Source organism: Alligator mississippiensis, chromosome 1, assembly GCF_030867095.1.
Source record: "Alligator mississippiensis isolate rAllMis1 chromosome 1, rAllMis1, whole genome shotgun sequence".
NCBI lineage: Eukaryota > Metazoa > Chordata > Crocodylia > Alligatoridae > Alligator > Alligator mississippiensis.
In genome coordinates, this window is record NC_081824.1 from 426,903,017 (window position 1) to 426,924,476 (window position 21,460).

The 21,460-nt window shown below is 43.7% G+C and overlaps 1 protein-coding gene across 4 annotated transcripts in view; it reads right to left on the bottom strand.

Annotated features, from left to right (window-relative positions):
- MTUS2 (microtubule associated scaffold protein 2) overlaps positions 1-21,460 on the bottom strand; it is a 575,297-nt gene that overhangs the window by 122,565 nt on the left and 431,272 nt on the right. The gene's annotated exons all lie outside the window — the stretch shown is intronic.

Sequence of the window (21,460 nt, forward strand, 5' to 3'; positions counted from 1 at the left end):
TGATAAACACTTCCCAGTATATCTCCAGGCTCCCCTGCTCCAGGGTTTGAGGACATTCTGCTTCGTACATCCAGTTCAGTCCATTCCTACCATTGGAGGTGAAGATTCTCATTTGTGATTAGTATTTTTCACAAAGAAGTGACTGGGATATACATTTTCTGGATCTGTCACCTGCTACACAGTACTTTATTGGTGGGCAGGACACAAAACAATTTTATAGTGCCATTTCATTACTGAGGCTGAGTGAAAGCTACCTATAATGGGAGCTGCGAGACATAAAACAGAGTTCATTTTATAAGTTATAGTTTATGTGGTTACAGAGTCAAGAATTACTCTTGCATGGCCTTGAATTTTCTGTGGTTTGCAAATAAGATTTGAAGGCACAAATGGGCCATCTGCCAGGATACCCAGGCAATTAGTCCATGGCAAATGTGAAACAAAGATATACTGTATAAGGGAGCTGTATTCTTCTTATGCTTTTAGCAGTAACGAGAAACATAAAAATACTTAACTTTTTATTTTGCAAGCAGTATTGAACAAGGAACTCATGGGGAATTAGTAAATGTTCTTAACCCCAACCACAGAGCAGGCAGCAAAATCCCCAAATTAAAGCCCAGTTTAAATAAGAGAGGCTGCAGGAAAAATAGTCAGCAGCAACACAATGCCAGACTAATAAGACATACTTTATTGCTACATAATATGCTTTACACAAAGGGCTTATATGATTTGCACTAATAGCAATGAGAGCTGTACCCAGGCATTGAGCACAAGAATCCACAAAGCATCACAGAGTATTTTGCAGCAAAGGATACCATAAAGAGATGTTTCCCTCTAGAGTTGTGTACAATGATTCTGAAGAAGGTTGCAAGTAAAGATACAAATAAGTACTTTGGCAGCCACCTTACAGGAAAGGAAAACAAAACAAAAAAAAAGGAGTAACAAAGGAAACAAATAGAACTGATTGTCTTCCTTCAGTTTACATGACTGGGAAGGGTTTTAAGGTAAGATGCAAGAAGCAACTCTGACTTAGGGTGGTAAAAAGGGAACATTATGAATATATGGAGAAGTGCAAGCAACAGAATACCCCAACTTGGAAGAGCTGGAAAGTGGGGTACAGGAGGTTGCTGGAGCAGAATGAGGGGTGAGGAAATGATGGATACTAAATCAAATGTGTAAGATGAAAGTCCACTGACAAGTGTTGTTAAAAAAAAGAAAGGCAATTTAAAAATTAGTTTGGAAGACAGATAAGGAGCTAACGATAGGAGTTGATGGTTATAGTTCTGCTTTTGGGAGTGAAAGTGGTCTGGCAGCCATAGGGGATCTACATGAGATGTTTACTGTGGAGTAGACTAATTGGCTCTGCAGTAAACATCATGTGTCTACACTTGTGGCCCTATTAGGCCACAGGAAACTAATTAATTCTGCAGCAGGACAGTACTTGAAAATGCAAGTACTATCCTGCTGCAGAGTTTTTTTACGTTGCAGCACCTTATGTGTAGACACTGACAGCTGGCGGGGGCACAAGGGTGCTTCAGTGTGTGGGCTGCCTGCCAGCTAGCCCTGCATTGGAGCACCCCTGTGCCCCAGCCGGCCCTTCCGCAGCATGCTGAGCTGGGTTGGAGCAGACCCAGGCTGGCAGGCTGACCCCCAAGTCACCTTGCTAGCCGGGGCTACTCTGACCTGGCTTAATGTGCTGCAGTCCCAGGAACATGTGTAAGTGTAGTGCCCAAGAGCAATAAACTCTGGCACAATAAGCCACCTTAATAGCACATGTATACGTGTCCATAGTTTGGCCCCCCTGGTGCTCACCAGGTAAGGATTTAGGATTATCATAAAAAGGCTAAAGCCAGACCAATCCCCCAAAGCAAGCTTGTCATCCACAGGCAAATTTCTGAGAGAGAAGCTGCCCCTGGTACTATATCTTACAACAGGTTTCATCATATATCTTCTATCTATCTAGATCTATATATCTGTTTTTGTTGAAATCCAAAGATTCAAAATATATGTTGGTTTCTTTGAATGTTCCCATGGGACAAAATATTTCTTAAAAAGAAAATGTTTCACACTTTTTCATTCCTGAAAATTCTGGAAGTGTTTTAATTTTATTTTTATGAATTGTCCTTTGTATATAATTATTAGTCTTCTTAAACTTGTCAATACTAGTATGAAAAATATTTTAAAATACATATGTTCTAATATGATCTGACTGGATATTTTCTAAGTCAAAGTGTTTTCTGCTTTGTTGTAATGAAAAAGTTTGGTCTCCAATTTGATACAGAAAATAATGTTTCCATTGGTACTAAAAGTCTTCTGGGTGATTTTAAAAATAAAGACAACAAAAAATTTCAGTTATTATGTCATATTATAACATGCCAGTAGTAGTTGTGCATAATAGAAAATACTGAAATAAATACTGTAAAACAGTAACATTTGCTTTAAAATTTTCTTATACTTAAAAAAAAATAAAATTTGGACATGGGCAGCAAAAATATGGGCCTTTTAACAAACTGAATGAAGTCTTAAAATAGAAATCTGAAATGCAAATATGTTTTTAGACCATCTTTTTGAGGCCAATGTAGAATAGATATATCTGCTTGGCATTTGGTGGTGCCTTTTCTGGTTTAATTTTTAAAAGCCCACACAATGGCACAACGAAGCTTTTAACATTGGTTCCATTTGCTTTTACCCTTCAGATTGAAAACATAGTGACAAATTAGTACTAAATATTTATTCCAAATCAAACACTAACATACTAGATACATCATTAACAATTCTGTGCGACTACCTTCATTTGCTCTTGATTCCAGTTGTTCTTGGGTGTATTTTATAAGTTAATAGATGGAGTTTGCAAGTTTAAAAAAAACAACACAGAAGTATTTTTCTGTCATTCATAGACATATAGGCACACCAAGCTTTTTCTTCTTCTCCCCTCCCCCCTCAATAATCATGACTAGTCACGTCCTTGGTGAGTAATGCACACATTGTTTGAGACAAAATGAGCAAAGCTAGAAATATGATGGATTCTGTGGAATAAGAATAATTTAATTCTCCTTGGAGGCTCTGTATATCCTGTGATCTATAAGATGCTGAAAGGATGTGAATAAATAAGTAGATGTAGAAGAAAGACTACATATTTGTTGAAGGAGAAACAGCTAACACTTGTACTTTGCCTTTTTGTGTTTGTTTCAAGTTTAAAGTCACCCGATAAGGGGAAAAAGGACAAAGACTACTTCCTTGGCTCATTGGAAGGTGATTATTTTCCTCCTTCCTTTAAACAGAGACAGTTTTATACAAGCTAACTAGTACAAAAAAAAACAAAGACAATAGTAATAAACTATAGTCCTAAAATCAAAGTCCAGCACATAGGGCACCTATACATGTGCAGGGAGGCTGCTCCAACATGCTGCAATTACAGTGTGTCAGAGCAGACTTGATAAATTGTGGTAATTACCGCGCTCCAGCGGACTCCAGCATGACATGTATCAGTGTCCCTGCATGGAAAAATGACAGCTGGGGAGCTTTGACTAAAGTTTGTTTGATGAGCTTTAGTTAAAGCATCCCTACTGCCATTTTTTAGCACCGGGCTCCTGATACATGTGATGCTCTGAGCGCTTTAATTAGAGCTGCTCCGACAGCCAATCTAATTAAAGCAGCTCCCCCCCCCACCCCCGCCACTCCCACAGCACATCTATAAACACCCACAGATTTTTTTTAAAGTTCTTCTTAACATATCTAACATTTCAGAGTGACTTTACAAACATGTCTGAATGTAATTATAAACATAACACGGATACTGTCTCTCTTCTCTCTATTGTGATTTCATGGACTTGCAGCATCCTATCACAACCCTGTCTCCCCTGTTTTGAAGACTGAATCTCTGATACAAGTTCTTGGGATACAAGGGGTACTGAGGGTTGGTGTCATGCAATCAACTGCTGCATGGTATGTCACATAGAAATGTTTAACACTTGAACTGCTTATGGGGGTTCACAAGTTTCCGTATTATTAATTTATTCAGGCTTTTTTATTGAAGCATCTGAACACCTTACAAAAAGAACATTCTCCCAAATGACCAGCAAACTCAATTGCTCATTAGTTCTCTGGATCCCTGTCGGTTTTCATTTCTTCTCCTCCACTGCCCCCTTGCCATTGCTGCTGGCTTTATTTTGACTGGGAAGAAGGTAAATTAAAGAAGTATATTTTGCACTTGACAGTCATATGTTTTCTACTACCTGTGCTTTAGATTCTACCCTGTTTCTGCATGATTTACTTGTACCTCTGGAAGCACAGAGATGTTTTTTCCCTCTCGTAGCATCTCTCTCTGGTTAGGCCAGTTTTCTGAGCAATATTTATCGTTGGTTATATTTCTGAACAATGCTTACTTTAATGGACTAGGCAGGAAAAAAAAGTTTGTGAACTCATTTTTGCTGTCACTGCCCTTGAACTATGAGATTTCTAAGAGACTGAATAACAGTAATTTGCCTGTAAAATGAATACAAAGTAAAAAGAATAATCAGGCAGAAATAGTTATTCCATAAAAGAGCAGGCATGTATGACAAAGCATCATTCTGCTGCTTAATAATTTCAATATATTTGCTGTTTCCATTTAAATATGTGCAATTTTCATTGGTTCTCATGGCAGTCTTGCACTGAAAGTCTCTTTTGTCTTCACTGCACAGTTAAACTGAGTTAATTCCACTTGAGTTACTCCTCTCAAATCAGAGTAGCTTGAATGAGAGTGGCCACAGTATAAAAAAAAGGAGTGCCAAACACACACCTTGTGGTCCAGATCTTGACCTAGTGGCAGTGGAGCCAACGGTGGAGTTGGAAGGGCTGGCAGCTGTGGAGGTGGTGGTAGGGCAAGTGATGGCTGCAGTGGCACAAATGGGTGGCAGGCCAAATGGCTTTGGGATAAGAGGGGCTGTGCTGACACAGCTCTTGCTTACCTCCCTGCTACTGATGGCCATGTCTAATGATACCTTGTAAGCCTGGATTCTTTAGCAGGCTAGTCCCACCCTTGAACTCCCTGGCTCGCTAGCACCTCCATGGACCAGAGATGGGGGCAGATTTTTTGTAGGGGGAGGTGCACTGGTGCATTTGCCGCTCCCTTTGATTCCTGGTTCATTCAATGTTTAAAAACAGATGCCTTGGAGGGGCAGCAGCATTTCTAGTCATGCAGTACTGAGGAAGTCAGTTAACTTTATGGCTCATTATAATCTATCTGATAACTTCTAAACTCTGAATTCCACAAGTGCTAACTATCCTCTCTTCTTTTTAATGCCCTTGATGTTTCACTAATCAAGCTAGCCTTGTTCTGCCATGCTGCTGTTAGCTGTTCCTGGTAAGGAAGCTCCTATATCACAGCCCTGCAGACTGTTTTTAACTCATTCTAATGAAGCTATATTTGCTTTTGTTTCAATCTTAAACTAAATAATACAGCCCTAGGCCTCTAGCATATTAGTAAAGCTTCTAGTTTATTTTTAACTGGAGAAAAATACGTGTTGCTTTATATGTGATGATGCACTTTCTCATTTGCACCCTCCTTTTTTAAATTTTAGATACGCCCATGGCCAGAGGAAATGGATCCACAGACTGGATATGACCCTGGGCCTTATGTTTGACACCCCAGCTGTCAAAGAACATTGGTACAGCAGTCGCTCTCATGAGGTGTTCCAACATGGGAACACACGTTCCATGGTTCTCAAACTGCACTAGGTAAAATGCTCTATGAACTGCTGTCTATTGAATCATAGAGGGACTTATCTCTTCTTTTTGAACCTGTGAAGAGAGGTGTATGGAGGCACTTAAGAGGCATTACCCTACATCTGCCCTGTAGAGTGGATGTACTAGCAGTTGATGAGTTTTGCTCATTTGAGCTTTAAATATATCCCCTGATGGGCAAGCCAGATTGAGTTAATGGGCTTTTTGTGTGGATGGGAGTTGAATTAGGAGCAAAATTCATCTGTAACTCAACAGAGTGCAGGCAAATCAAATGTGCCTGTGAGCCCAAAAGATGTAAGGGTGAAAAACTATTTATTTGCTGCCTCTGAATATTTCCTCTTGAATGTCTGACTGCATATTTATAGAGATTCAAGGTAAAAAAAAATAGTGGCTCAAAAATCATATATGACAAATACCCTATTGCAGACAGACAACCCACATTTTTTCTTTGTAGTCAAAGCCACAAAGATTGTCTCCAGATGCAAATTTCTCAAAGCTCAAAATGCTTAGAGCTAAGGTTTTAATCAAAATATTAACTGGTAATATGTGGGATAGAAGTTAATCAGTTTTCTCGTGTGTTCCTCAAATGAGCTCTCTTAGAACAATATATTTTATTGGAATTGAAGGATGTGTCACAATATTTCTGTTCAAATGTTCTCCTTTTTTATCTTTTGCATGTTGGCAAGTAAGCAAAAATGAAAGAGGTCCAATCATGCACAAAATCATGCATAACACAGTGAAACTTAATTAAATGTACTGCTTTCTGAGACTTGTAGCAAAGCAATCAGTTTGTGTTATCAAAACAATTTGCATAACAATGTGTTTCTATTGTTATTGTCCCATGCTAGGCACATTTTTTCTAACTGCCTGGATCACTGTGCAGCAGCAGCAATGGGAGCCCATTTGCATTAATTAAAGGTGATCTATACTCTGTAGCCCAGTATACTTGACAAGCAGATTTACTGAAATGCCAGTAATATAATCTCCTTTGAATTTACCTTTCTTTTTTCCATGAGAATTTACTGCACAGGTGGTCCTTTTTCAGGTAGACATAACACATGAAAGGTTTCACATGATGCTCGCTGGCTATTTTCTCTCTTTAATACATTTGGATGTGTTTCTTTACAAATTAAATTCCTATTTCTATCTAATTATAATGATGTACATTTCTAAACTGAATGCATATTTAAAAAATTATTTGCTAGCCCATTTCCATTTAAATGAGTACCAAATCTTTTTTCAAGACTCTTTCTTCCCTTCTACATTTTTAAATAATGCTGTATACAATCTCTTGCAAGCAAAGGTTTTTTGTGATATTTTAGTGGATCAACTGTAGAGCTGGGAAAGCTACTGGACAAGCTTTTAGGCCTCAAATGTCCTTCCTCAGGCCAGGCACTTGTATTCCTCCTGCATGAAATCTCTATTGTATGTATATATTTTAATAATGCCAACATAATATTTTGAGCAGCTGGGCTATTGTAACGGAGAAAGACTGAAATGGGGCTTAAATAAGGGCATGGATAGACAGAACAACTGTATTAATATTAAAGGATACAAAGGGTCTGATGCAAATGTTATGTCTGTGTAATTCTGTAGCAATACAAGTATAGCAAAACTGCTCGAAATTTCACCTTGCTTAATTAAGGGTCAAAGACAACTTGTAGCACTACTGGATCATGCAGATGTGACGGGCTAGCTGGTAGTGATTTGGCCCAGGGGTTTTGAAAGGGTAAGAAATGACTGGAGGGCTTGGGATTCCCTGTCCTCATCAATCAGGCCCCAGAGACTCCCCTCCATGTCCCCTGATTGGCCCCTTGGTTACTTGGAGGGGGATAAAAGGGACAGTGACTTGGGGAGATCAGCGAGGGACCACGAGGAAGGAGTTTCAAAGAGCTGGGCCAGTGGGGTGGGAGCAGTTGCCCCAGAAGAACCTGATGAAGTGGGACAGGCAGGCAGCAGTTGGACCCTCAGCAGCATGGCGTGTGGCCGGCAGGAGAGGCTCCCCGCTGGGCTCCAGGATCCCCTATGAGAGGCTGCAGTCAGCTGGAGAGGTTCCCCAGCTCCAGCAAGAAGCTGAACAGTGACCTGAGAGGTTCCCAGCTCTGCTTCCAGCTCCTCCAACAAGAGGCCAGGAAGCTCAATGTGAGGCAGGGGCTCCTGGAGGGTCAAAACCCCTAGCAGCTTGGAGCAGCACCAGCACTGGTGGCTGTGTGGTAGAGTTTCTGCCTACCACCCACATGGGAGATATGAGTTAAAGTCCCATCTGAGTCAAGTAGGGGTGAGTGAAGTGACAGGGTGACGACATTCTCATTGCAGTGGAAGGGGGTTATTGTGTTTTTCCCCTCTCCTATGTCTCTTGTTATTTGACGTTTTGTATTTTGTGCATTTTATTTTTTGCCAACCATTATTGTTTGTTGTGCTGTTTGTGTTTTATACTTTGTTAAACCTGTCTTTTGTCAATTGGATGAATATGTCTACGAATGTGAATGCTTAACCTTTATTGAATCCCGCTCCCTCGGGGCATTGTAGTGTCCCCTATACCCCCTGGTTTATACATGTTATGTTCCAACTACTGCTTTTCTCATTAAAAGGTGTATGGTTAAGTCCCCATTGGTGATTTGGCTCTCCTCTATAGGGGAAGGAGGGTCCCTACACCTCCCACAGCGCTCATGCACCTGCTCTGATCCCTTCAATTGAAGAGGGAGTACGTCTTGGAGCACTGCCCAGGTTACACAGACATAACAGTGATCTTAATGCCTGAAGTGTTTCTGGACAGCAGCTCCTTCTCCCCTTCTAAAGTGATTAAAATGAAAATTTGTCCATCCATTTCTAGTACCTACCTAGCAGTAACGTCTACAGGGCTCAACCCTGCAGTCACTTATACAAATAAAGTTACACACATGTGTCTAAGTAATCCCTTCAGGGAGTGGGGCTATGCAGCCCCATCCCTAATCCACGTGTAGGAAGGGCTCTCTAATATAGGTCTGGTGTCTCCTCACCATTACAGCAGAAAAATGTGGGGACACTCTGAGGATCAGCACTCTTCACTAAGACTAAGCTTTTCTGCTGGTCCAGAGAGGGAACAGCCACATCATCTCCAAGGCCCAGGAAAGGGACTGCAGCCATCCAGGTGGTGAAGCCTTCCTTATCTCATGGATCCTGCACAGTGAGCAGTCTCCTTTAAAAGGAGTTGCAGAAGCAGCTGTGACCTGCCACGATAAGGATTCAGAGCATCAAGAGCAGACAATCTGCCAGTGGACCTTGCAGCTTATTTTTAGAAGCGGTGTCTTACAAGATAATGATGAGGAAACCTCCATAAAAAGATGCTCATGGAGGAGTCCACGAGCTTTACTGCCATCCCTGGAATTTCAGTGCCCCCATGGATTCAGTGGTAGTATTCATGTGAGTGCCTGGTTCTGCTACTTGAGCCGGAAGCTGCATTTCCTATTTGTCTTGTCTCACAAAAGTTTCACCAGTAATGTTACGTTATCATCATTATCATTACTGTTACTATGACTACTGATGGGAAAATCACCCTGGCTTTTAAGGCTGATGTCAACTGAAGGTAAAAAGTCCTTCCTACTAGAGACATGAATTCCTCCTCAATATCAAAGGGTTAATCTTCCGGAAGATTGTCAGCCAGAGATGATGTTTACACTTAAACTATGTCCATAAAAGCACCTGGGTGGGAGTTATGTGTGACTGAAAAGCCTGAAGTGTGAAAATATGACCTGATTACTACAGAGGAGTTTAGTCCAGATTTTTTTCTCTGGTAGATTTACTCAACAATGGGCTCATCTACATGAGATGCTTTACTCAAGATTAGCGCAAATTACTGAGCAATAAGCATCACTGTATACATGTGCAGATGCTTACTGCACAGTGATTTGCTCTAATCTCAAGTAAATTTACTAACTACAAATACAGATAGCAAATTTACTCGTGATTAGTTATTGCGCAGTATGGCATGTGTAGACGGCAAGCTTGCTCCCAGTCAGCAGGGGGCAGGAGATTGCTCCCTGCCCCTGCGAGTTGCTCGGGTAGTGACAATGTCCCCCTGCCCCAGCAGCAGGGAGCTCCCAGCACCTGCTCCCTGATCACAATCATGGAGCTGGGGCTGGGAACAATCTGCCATCCTTTTCCTAGCCCCAGCTCCATGATCGCAGAGCAGGGGCTGGGAGCCCTGCATAGGGACAGTTTCCCATCAAGCCTGGAGCTGCCCGGGACCTGCCCCTGACCAGGACAGTTCCTGGTCAGCCCTGGGCTGTGTGGGGAAATCTGCATGCGCAGCCTGGAGGTGGCTGGAGATGGTCCCGTGTCAGGCAATCCCCAGCCAGTTCCAGGCTTCCCTGCCTGGGGCTGGCCCATACCCCAATTGAGTGACTGAGGCATGGGGCTTGGAAAGAGCTGCAGGGCCCTCCCTCTTTTGGGACCTTCCCCATAAAGGTCCCAACCCCCTGCCCTGATTCTCTGGTGGGGCAGCCCACCCAACCAAGGGCTTGCTTCTAGCTGCCCCACAAGCGGATCAGGGCAGGGATATAGGACCTGCCCCTCACCTGCAGCTCTTTCCAAGTCCCCTGCCTCCTATTGGGTAGCCAGGGTTGGGAACTCCCTGCTGCTGGGGATGGGGAGATCAATCTTCCAGCCCCCATCAAGAAACAGCTATCTCCTGCCCCCTGCACCTTGCCAGTCCCTAGGCTAGCACCCAGGGGGAGCTTAGAGATCCCCCAAGCTGCTGCAGGGGGCTGGTGCAGGGCTGGAGGGGGTGGGAGGAGACTGCTGTCAGGAGCAGCAAGTCTTCTCCTGCATACCTGCTCATGTAGATGCCTGCCTGGTTGGTTTACTTTAGAGTAAACCCACTGTGCAGCATTTGCATGTGTAGACACGCTCAGTATGAATTAAACCCAAACTGACTGCACGAAGTAGGTTGAGGTGGTAGGAAAACTCATTCTCACTGAGCAACTGATATAGTGGTGTATCTTACACTGATGTATAGTTCCTCCTGACTTTGAGAGGTAAGTCTACCCCAAAGTAGAGTGATTCACTGGTGCAGAGGTGGATCAATGGGGGTGCAGCAGTGTATTCATAAGCTCTTGCCAGAGCCACTACTTCTACATGGCTACATAACCCAGTGGTGAACACTGTTCATCCACCCCTTTCCTTTTACTGAATTCAGGGGCAGGGGAAATGGGTGGGTACAGTGGTAGCATTCACCTCCTGGGCTCCAAAGCCATGTGGAAACAGTGGCTCCAGCAAGAGTCAGCAACAACCAGCTGACAAGCTCAGAGAGCTCCCTGTACAGGTGGAGCACTGGCAGGAGCCCGCACTGACCATAGATTTCATAGATTTCATAGACATTAGGGCTGGAAGGGACCTCGGAAGATCATTGAGTCCAGGCCCCTGCCCGAAGGCAGGAAGTCAGCTGGGGTCATAGGATCCCAGCAAGATAAGCATCCAATTTTCTCTTGAAGGTGTTCAATGTAGGTGCTTGAACCACCTCCGATAGCAGGCTATTCCACACGTTGGGGGCTTGGACAGTAAAGAAATTCTTCCTTATGTCCAGTTTGAAACGGTCTTGCAGTACTTTATAACAGTTTGACCTCGTCATCCATTGGGGCACTCTGGTGAACAATCGTTCCCCCAGATACTGGTGAACACCCCTGATAAACTTATAGGTGGCCACCAGATCACCCCTGAGCCTGCACGTTTCCAGGCTAAAGAGACCCATAGCTTTCAGCCTGTCGTCATAAGGTTGGTTTTCCTGACCTCTGATCATGCGCATGGCTCTTCTCTGGACTCTCTCAAGCTTCTGCACATCCTTTTTCAATTGTGGAGCCCAAAACTGGACGCAGTACTCCAGCTGCAGCCTCACCAAGGCCAAGTACAAGGGGAGAATGATGTCCTGGGATTTGCTTGAGAAGCATCTATGGATGCAAGCCAGCGTTTTGGTCGCTTTACTAGCCGCAGCATCGCATTGAAGGCTCATGTTCATCTTGTGGTCAGTCATGACCCCCAAGTCCCTTTCATTCGTAGTGCTAACCAGCGTAGCACTGCTGAGTCTAAAGGATGCTGCAGCTTTTTCTTCCTAAGGTGGAGAACCTTGCATTTTTCGGTGTTAAACACCATCAGGTTCTTGTCCGCCCATTTCCTGAGTCTGTCCATGTCAGCCTGGATCACCCTCCTGTCTTCAGGTGTGGATGCTTTACCCCAAAGTTTGGTGTCATCGGCGAACTTGGCCAGTCCGCTTCTGACTCCAATGTCCATATCATTAATGAAGATGTTGAACAGTATGGGTCCAAGGACAGAGCCTTGGGGGACCCCACTGGTTACAGGGCACCATGACAATTGACTTCTGTCAATTACCACCCTCTGGGTCCAATGGAGCCATGGAGCCAATTTCTCAGCCAGCAGATTGCGGTGGACCCAAGGCCACAATTGGCCAGTTTTGCCAAGAGGTGATCATGGGATACCAGATCGAAGCCTTTTTTGAAGTCAAGATATATGACATCAATCTCTTCTCCCTTGTCCAGGTGATAGGTCACCTGGTCATAAAAGGAAATGAGATTGGTCAAGCAAGACCTACCCGCAAGAAACCCGTGCTGGCTATGCCTCAGGATGTTGGCGTCCAGCAAGGAGCTCAGAGAGCTCACTGGCCACAGCCCCATCACTCTTCTCTTGGATCTGCCCAGGTACTGGTCTTAGACAGTGCACCTTGTGTCTGCTCTACTTTTCTGGTTTTACAACGTGCAATTGCTACAACGAATGGTGAGTGGCTTGGCGCTTATCTCTCACTGAAGCTTGTTCTGGGTCCTCAAATTAGGCATTCTCCCACTTATTCCCTGTGAGGGACCTGATATTCAGAGCTTGCCTATGCCTAACACATAAAGAAAGATGATTGAGCTTTGCACAAAATACAACAGCCATGGCCATCTTTGTTCAAAACATGTTTGGTAGCAGTGGTGCCCTCCTTGCTTTGCACAATAGTTCAGTGGCTAGAGTAGTCACAGAGGAAAAGAAAGACCTCTGTTCAAAGCTCTACTTACTCTGAGGGGATTCGAACCTCATTTCTAACATCCTAGGAGGTTCAACTCTGGAGGAATGCTAAAGAAATGTAGAGTTGACTTATGTGCAACCAACCCTTCACAAAGATGGTGCTGTCCCTTCAGTTTTAAACCATGGTGGGAACACCAGATAGGGCCAGGGTCACATAGCCACAGACTCCTTGGACAGCCCTTTTCCTTCCTGGACAGATCTCATGGAGTCCCATTTGGATGCGAGTCATTCACCCTTTGACTCTCCAAAACTGTCAAGGGTCCCTAAGGCTACATATCTTAGTAGCCATACATTTATTAAAGGACTTCTTAGGGAGGGATGGACTTTCTTAAGTGAAGAATATCTCTTGTAAACTTATGTCTAGTTATAGCTTTTCTGGGTCCAAGATGGAATCCATAACAGCTTGCTAGGAACTGTCCTTCTGTCAGACACCAGAATCTAACAACACTATGTGATCTCTGTTCACTGAACCTCTGCCTTCTGAAAGGTCCCATTCTACTATATGGATATCTAGCAAAGACCATCCATGAACTCGTTTTCCCCAAATCCTTAAACAATCTATATGTTACCTGACTATCCCATCACTAATCCCCTACCTATGTAGCAGAATGTACAGACATTCACTTACTAACATTTATTGAATATTTTAGAACAATATTATAAACATTTTGATCCTCTTATTTCTAGTGCTTTCCCTGCCTTCCCAGCTAACTGCAGACTGCTGGACATCTGCATCTTTGGCTTGGAGCACCGTTAAGGGCTCTTTCTGTGTTACTTCTAGAATGATGAGCCTGGCACGCTCCCTTGCCACCTCTCTTAGAGATGGCATTTATTATCTTTATGACATGCCAGGTTCAGTGTTCTGAAGTAGGGTGAATAGATTACTCTTTAATGGCTTCTTCAAACATTTTTGAACACTGGTTTTACCTCTTCATTCCTCTATCTTTTTTAACCTAGCACTCTTTGATGTTCAATGATAAATGAGGAGAGCTTCAATGCCAATCCAGATTTGCCCACAGCAGACTTCCAGGCAACCGTGGACATTTTTCTTTCTACTTTGCAATGTCTCAACATGGCATAAGCACTTTGAATGTTCAGACTGTCTCCCTGCAGTCAGGTGTTTTTTGAAGAATAGCCTTTTGAACCTACATTTAGACACAATGACACTTTCCTGAGTCACGTTTAAAATATTAGACCTGGACACAATAGTGACAAGCGAGAGGTATACAGTTTGGTTTGAATGGGTCCAGAAAGCCCCAAACCAAGAAGAACCCTTCACTGCCCTTTCCTCCAAGCTGATCTTGTACATATTCCTTCAAATGTAATGAAGAATTAAATTTCACAAGAATTGTTTTGTGCTTTATCACTTAAGATATGGGAAGAACTGACAAGAAAATGTTTAAATAGACAAGATGAAGAGAAATGACAGCAACATGTGAACATAAATATTGAGGGACTACATTTTAAGATATTTTATACTGCATTAGGTACTATCAATGGCATCCACAGATTACAGCAAAAGAGGTAGGATTAGATGCATGGTAAAATATCTGTATTTATTATTGTAATTTTATTTTGTCTTTTAGCTCCATCAAATATTTAGTACTGTGAGGATTTGAACACCGCTCTCATAAAACAAATTCACGATCAGTGCACAGATGCAGCCGCTGGTGCTTTGCCATTTACAAAAATTAAATCAGACAACTTTACTGCACATTAGGGGTGTGCAAAGTGGGCAGTATTTGATTTGGATTTGGATTTAGCCTGATTTGGGGAACAGCGATTCAATTTGCTGATTTGGATCACTGTCTGGATTTGATTCAGCCGAATCTGAATTTGAAGATTCGATTCTGATTCAGAGAATCAGTGATTTGGCCATAGATACAGCTTTATATGTTTTTTCTAGGTACCTCAAGGTACAAGGCATGACTTGTGAACACTGAGATGGTAGGGCAGATGGAGCATCCCACGGGAGCATGGGAGGTCCCCCGTGTGCTCGGTGGTGGACCCCCCCACACCCTTTGGCTCGGTGATCAGCCGTGGGGGGACCACGGGTGCCCCCCCAGACCCAGGAGGCACCAGTCACCGAACCAAGGGGCAGGGTTCCCCTGTGCACTCCGCGGCAGACTCAAAAGTAGACCAAAACTACTTTTGGTCCACTTCCAGGTCCACTGTCAAGCATGTGGGGCCTCCCCCGTGATCCCATGGGACACTCCATCCACCCCACCATCTAAGCATTCCCAAGCCATGCCAGGTACCTTGAGGTACATAGAAAAAACATATAAAGCTGTGTCTATGGCCAAACCGTTGAATCTCTCCCAATCGAATTGGAGGCTTCTAAGATGATTAATTCATTCAGGTATCTAATAATAAAATAATGAGGTAGCAAGACAAAACAATGAAACAAATGTTTTTATTTTGCTGGGAAAAACTTTTCAATCAATCCCAAGGTTTATAGTGGCCCTGTGTTTTCTGAGCTACTTCTCCAGAGGTACAGAAAACTAGCAAGAGCTCTAGTCTGTCATTTACGAAAAGAAGGAAAATATCCAGTAAAAGCCAAATCTAAGGTCCAAGAGAGTCATTTTTCTTTTTATAATACCCCAGTAAATCACAGAGAAAGGGACAAATCACCCTCATGCAGCCTACAAGATAAATCTCTAGATGTCCTTGCACTTGAACATTTCCATAGGGGCTACCAGCATGTCCATATTTTCCCCTGAAATAAACCATATTAAGGGCTGTATCCTCATGCCAGAAAGATCTACATGAGGATCTTTCACATTTCTATAAATTAAAGACTGGCATCAGTGTCGTAATTTCAATTCCAAACTCCTCTAACAGGGCTATTGATGTAAGGTCTTCCACCTGTCACACTTTCCAGGCATGGGAACCTGGTTTAATCAAGATACCCCACTAGCCAGGGCTAGACCCTGATGATTGCAACTCAGAGCTGCATGATAAATTGATTTTCTGGTTTAGTGGTTGAACCAAGATAAATAATATAATATGAAAAAAAGATCTTGGGTTGAAAAATTGAGAACATGGTTTGAGCTTGACCACAACATTGCACTTGTCTTCAAATTAAATATTTTGCTTCATTCTGGTATTATTTAATACTGTTTCTTTTTATTGCAATTGAATTATTTTTAATTTAATTAAAATTAATTATGGGCAAATTAGTTTGTCTCAGAATGAAAATGTTTAGTTGCAAAAATGACAAATGGAACATTTATCCTCTTCTGATTTGTTTTCATTTCATTTGCTTTTTTATTTGTCACTACAACAGCAGTGCCCTCATCTCTCCTGCTTTCATGTGTGGGACTAATTTTAGTAACAGTCTCTACTTTAGGGGCTTTTAGCAGAAAACCTGTGTGGCCATCATGGGTAATATCTAGCACATCTAAATGATTCTGTCATTAAAGAGAGAGCTCAACCAAATCACGGCACTAAAGAAAACTACAAAGTGGGCAAAAATACAATTTATTCTTTTCTTTCCTGTAAAATGACAATACCAATTATCCAGGCTTAGGGGTGGCATAAGCAAAGGCTAAGAAAATAGGAGATGGGAGGACTAGAAAGATAGCAAGGCATCTTTTTCTTTTGATTTGAGACAGTAGGGAAACTAGTAAGGACTTTTACCCTGCTCCTACAGTGCAATGTGATGTGTGCCAGCAAGGAAAAACAGAGGAGCCATCTGAAATCCAGGAATACCTGGATCCCCTCCATTTCCTATTTCGCATAAGCAATATTGAGCCATTTAAAAATGTCTTGGCTTTGGAGAAGATCTATTGTACAACTGTCTGTACAATAAATGCACGTGCAGTTTAAGTGGTGTAGTCTCCTATTAGTTGCATTACATCATAAATATATATGTCATCCTAAGGATGTTTAATTGGCTGAAAACCTAAATTCACTCTTAGCTCTAAGAAAACCACCTGAGATAAAGATGCTGAAAACTCTGAGCCTATTCTTTCTATACATTTGTTCACTATTATGAGGTTAGGGTTACTCTAATTCATCACTATCTTTACAAAGGCTTGGATTATTTTTGTCCTGAAAATTACAAAATATGAGCCAGATACTGCTAATCTGTACTCTGACAGGCTGTTTCCTTAGGGTGTAGATACACATAGCAACTGAACCATTCCTAGATGTCACTGACTGGGAAACGGTTCATAACCCACAATAGTTGTGGGTACAGTTTCATAGTAGCTAGGGTCAGGGGGGACCTGAACAGATCATCTAGCCTGACCCCCTGCCACAGGCAGGAATGAATGCTGGGTTCACAAGACCCCAGACAGGTGATCGTCCAACCTCCTCTTGAATTTGCCCAAGGTAGGGGTGAGGACCACTTCCCTGGGAAGCTGGTTCCAGATTCTGGCCACCCTAACTGTAAAATACTGCCTTCTGATCTCTAACCTAAACCTATTCTCCATCAGCTTATTACCATTGTTCCTCGTCACCCCAGGTGGTGCTGGGGAGAAAAAGACTCTACCTATTTGCTGTTGATCTCCCCTGATGAGTTTGTAGGCAGCCACCATGTTCCCCCCTCAGCCTCCTCTTGCTGAGGCTGAACAGGTTCAGGTCCCTCAGTCTCTCCTCATAGGGCCTGTCCTGCTGCTCTCTCACCAAGTGGGTGGCCGTCCTCTGAACCCTCTCCAGGCTGGCCACATCCCTTTTGAAGTGCTTCGCCCAGTGCTGGACTCAGTACTCCAACTGCGGCCTGACCAAAGTTGCATAGAGGGGGAGTATCACTTCTCTGGACCGACTTGAGATGCACCTTTGGATACATGACAAGGTATGGCTGGCCTTGCTGGCTGCAGTCTGGCATTGGTGGCTCATGTTCATCTTGGAGTCAATAATGGCTCCAAGATCTCTTTCTGCCTCTGTGCTTTCAAGAGGGGAACTCCCCAGCCTGTATGTATGCTGTGGATTCCTTCTCCTAAGGTGCAGCACCCTGCATTTGTCTACGCTGAACCCCATCCTATTCTCCTCTGCCCACTTTTGTAGTCTGTCTAAATCTATTTGCAGCCTCTCTCTCCCTTCAAGTGTGTCCACCTTGCCCCACATATTAGTGTCATCAGCAAACTTGGACAATGTGCTTTCCACCCCCTGGTCCAAGTCGCTGATGAAGTTGTTAAACAGTGCGGGCCTGAGGACTGAGCCCTGGGGTATACCACAGCTCACATCTCACCAGGTTGAGTACAACCTGTCCATCACTACTCTCTGGGTGTGCCCCATCAGCCAATTTTTTACCCATCCAACTGTGCAGGGTGTCTGGTGGAGGAGTGGGAGGAGGGAAGAGAATGCCTGGGCCCATATTTTTGGGATCCCAGGGGCAGGGGATGCATGAAGAGGGGCCTGGTTGACTAAGAGGTAAGTACACAGCTGTTGTTAGAAAGAGCTTTTATGGAATAAGCAGTGCAAGGAAGCTCATTGATAAAATGTGCCAACAAAGCGGAAAAGAAAAAAAAAGAGGAAGTAGGATTCTTGCCATAGAGTGGCCAGTTGCAGTAAAGGTTGGAGGGTGGCTTAGAAATGAAGCAGCGTGCGATGCCTGAAGGACCAACAAGACTGGTGTCACAGAACACTTGGCTTGCACAGGTAACAGTGACCCTGGTGCACAGTGTACCGATTCAAAGGAGTACTTGATTTCTAGGTAGACATTTGAACCTTTAGGCTAAGTACAGAGGCTCAAAAAGCCCAAGGCAGATTTGATTCAATCTTTGCAGGATTTTCTAAGCTGCGTAGATTGGACTGATAGCAAACTGAACTGACATTCAGCGTTCTGGTGGCCAAAGTAAGAAGAACCCTGCACTGGCCCAAGCCAAGAGCCTGGGGGTGCTCATGCCAGACAGACAGACACTGCCAAAGGATGCTGAACCCAGCCGATTGGCAGTCCATGCCTGCTTGGCTGCTGGAAAGCCCCAGTCCTGAGCCCTTGCCAGCCACCAGCCTCCCAGAGAAGCAGGGGGCAGGGAGAATGCACCTCAAGGCCAGCACCAGCCTCACCCCCCAGCAGGGGACTGCACGCCAGAGGGTGAAGCCCCTGTAGGGGAGCTTTTTCCTTGCCCACAGCCCAGTATGAGCTTACCCCAGCCCTGCAAAGGGCCAGCAGCTGGCAAAGGAACGTGGTATAGGCTTTCCCAGACCAGTTTGCTAGGCTGTGGGCAGGAGAAAAGCTCCCCCATGGGGGCTTCCCTTACCATGCCATGCAGACCCCTTCTGGGGGGAGAGGGGAAGTACCAGGCCAGGGCAGGGAGTGTTTCCTTCCACTGTCCCCAGCCCTCCAGCTCTGAGAGGCTAGCAGCTGGCGAGGGTGCAGAGCTGGGGCATTCCCAGTCCAGCTCACTGGACTGTAAGTGGGGGAAATCCCCTTTGTGTGAGCTTCCTCTTCTCCCACCCCCCCCAACAATGTGCAGACCCTTGCTGGGAGGGGACTGGTGCCAGGCTGGGGCTACATTCCCCGACCCCTTTTTGCCCCCATCTCTCAGACAGGCTGTCAAGCTGGTGAGGGCATGGGGCTGGGGCTATCAGCCTGGCTCACTGTGCTGCAGGAAGCAGAAAAGTCTCCCCTGCAGGGGCTCCTCCTGGTGCCATGAAGACCCCTGCTATGGGGACCAGTGCTGTGGGGGTGCATTCCTCCCTCCCCCACCTGTCAGAGAGGCCGGTGGCTAATAAGAAGATAGGGTTGGGGCTTTTCCAGCTCAGGGGCTTGCTGGGTTTAGGGAGTTTCCTCCCCTGCACTGTGGAGACCCAGACTGGGGGGCCTGGGGCTCCCCTGTCCCCCATTCCACCAGCTGACAGGCAGAGGCAGGATGCAGGCTAGGGAGCAGAGGCCTTACTGCCTCAACTCTATGACAGCTGCAGGAGGGGCCGGTCCTGTTCTACTGGAGCAGACAGCACAGCAAAGGGCCCAGTGCACCCTGGGATGTTGGGGGACTGTGAGGTAACTTGAGTCAGGAGGGGATCTGGGGCAGAAGTTCTATAGACTGATTTAACCTAAATCAGTTGAATGTGATACTATATCTGACTAGGCTTATTGTAAACTAGGTTCAGATATTTTTGAAGCAGTTTATGTGCACTGAACTTCTGTTATGGTACAGGTTTGAATAGATTTCCAATCACTTATACTGGTTTATGTGTAGCTTCTATCCCTAGCTCTAAAGCACCTTTTAAACTGATTTAACAAGTGTACATTTGTCCACTTCTGGTTTAAACCAATGTTAGTGTCACATGTGGCCATACCCACTGTCTCATGAGCAAGAAGAACTCCTCAGAGAAAGGGATTTCAAGTCAGTCTGTGTGCTGAGCTATTTAAAGAAACATGAGAAAAGAAGCGTTCATCTAAAAATAGTTTTGTCTATTGCAACTTAGTGTGAAAAAATTAAATAAGCAATGAGTTAAGTAAAATAAAAACCAACTGCAAGCAAGTGAAAATGTTTCTTGTGAAAATATACTTCCTCCCCCTCACTTTCAAGGTTTCTATCTTCTTTTAGGGCCAGATTTTAAAGATGTTATTTTGGTTTAGAATTCCCATTACTTTCAGCAGGTCTCTGCCTGCCTCTGCCTGTCAGCAGACTGAGAAAGTCCTGTTCTCAATCTTGGAAATTAATCATAAGACCTGATCCCAGTTAATAATATTCCAGTAACATGACTGCATGTACCTAAAGCAATTCTTATCAATTTATTATATAACCATATTAAAGCTTTCAAGTTTAGAAAAAACAGAAGCAGTTTAAATTTCACTGTAACTCATGGATTGGCAAGTTGATGCTCCATCACAGCCAAGACTTCAGTAGAGACACTTAAGTCTTTTCCTTATTGTTTTTAAAGTGGTGGCTAATTCCTTCTTCAAGTGTTTTGATTCATGATTAAAAATTTAATTGACTTTCACATTTAAGGGAAATTAACTTTAAGAATACACACTGCTTGCACAAGGACTCTAAAAAATTCAAATAAAGGCCTTGAGACACTGCCTATTTGCTTTCCACTAATGACATTCTTCTGGACTGAGGCTAGTACATTCATCATCACTGATTTGAAAATGAACCTGTGATGTGCTAGGTGCTTTACAGGCATAAAAACACACAAGCCTTACCAATCACAGAAAATATTTGAATGCAAGGCAGAAGAGGGGGGCAGCATGACTTAGAGGAGCCAGCTCTTTTTAACAAATACTCCTTTAGACAGAGGACTATGAGTACTTTGATCTGCAGCAGTGACTCTCAGTCAGGGTTTCACAGACCCCTGGAGTGCCATGAGACCCTTTAAGGGTGCCATGGGGTGCTGCACAATAGCACTGTTAGGTATGCAAGCACCTACACAAGCTTCATAAGATAATCACAGAAATTTCAAATAGGAATCCATAATGACAAAAATATTCTGACCTGCTGTGGTCTTTCTGAGTTCTTTGCAATAGAAGAATTGCTTTATTATTTTTCCATAGTCCAAAAAGTGAGCAAGAGAGGTAAGAGCTGGCATTTTTCAGGGGTGCTTTGAGTTTAACAAAGTTGAGAACCACTGGTCTACAGGATAACAGGGATTATTTTAGGCATGTTTGAAGACATGTCTTCATGGATTTGAAAGAGAGTTTAGATAAGGATTTGAAACCAGTTCTTTATTACCTCATTTGCTTGTCTCCTTTCTCTTCTTCAGGTGAAAATGCTGTTATTTCCTGAGCTTG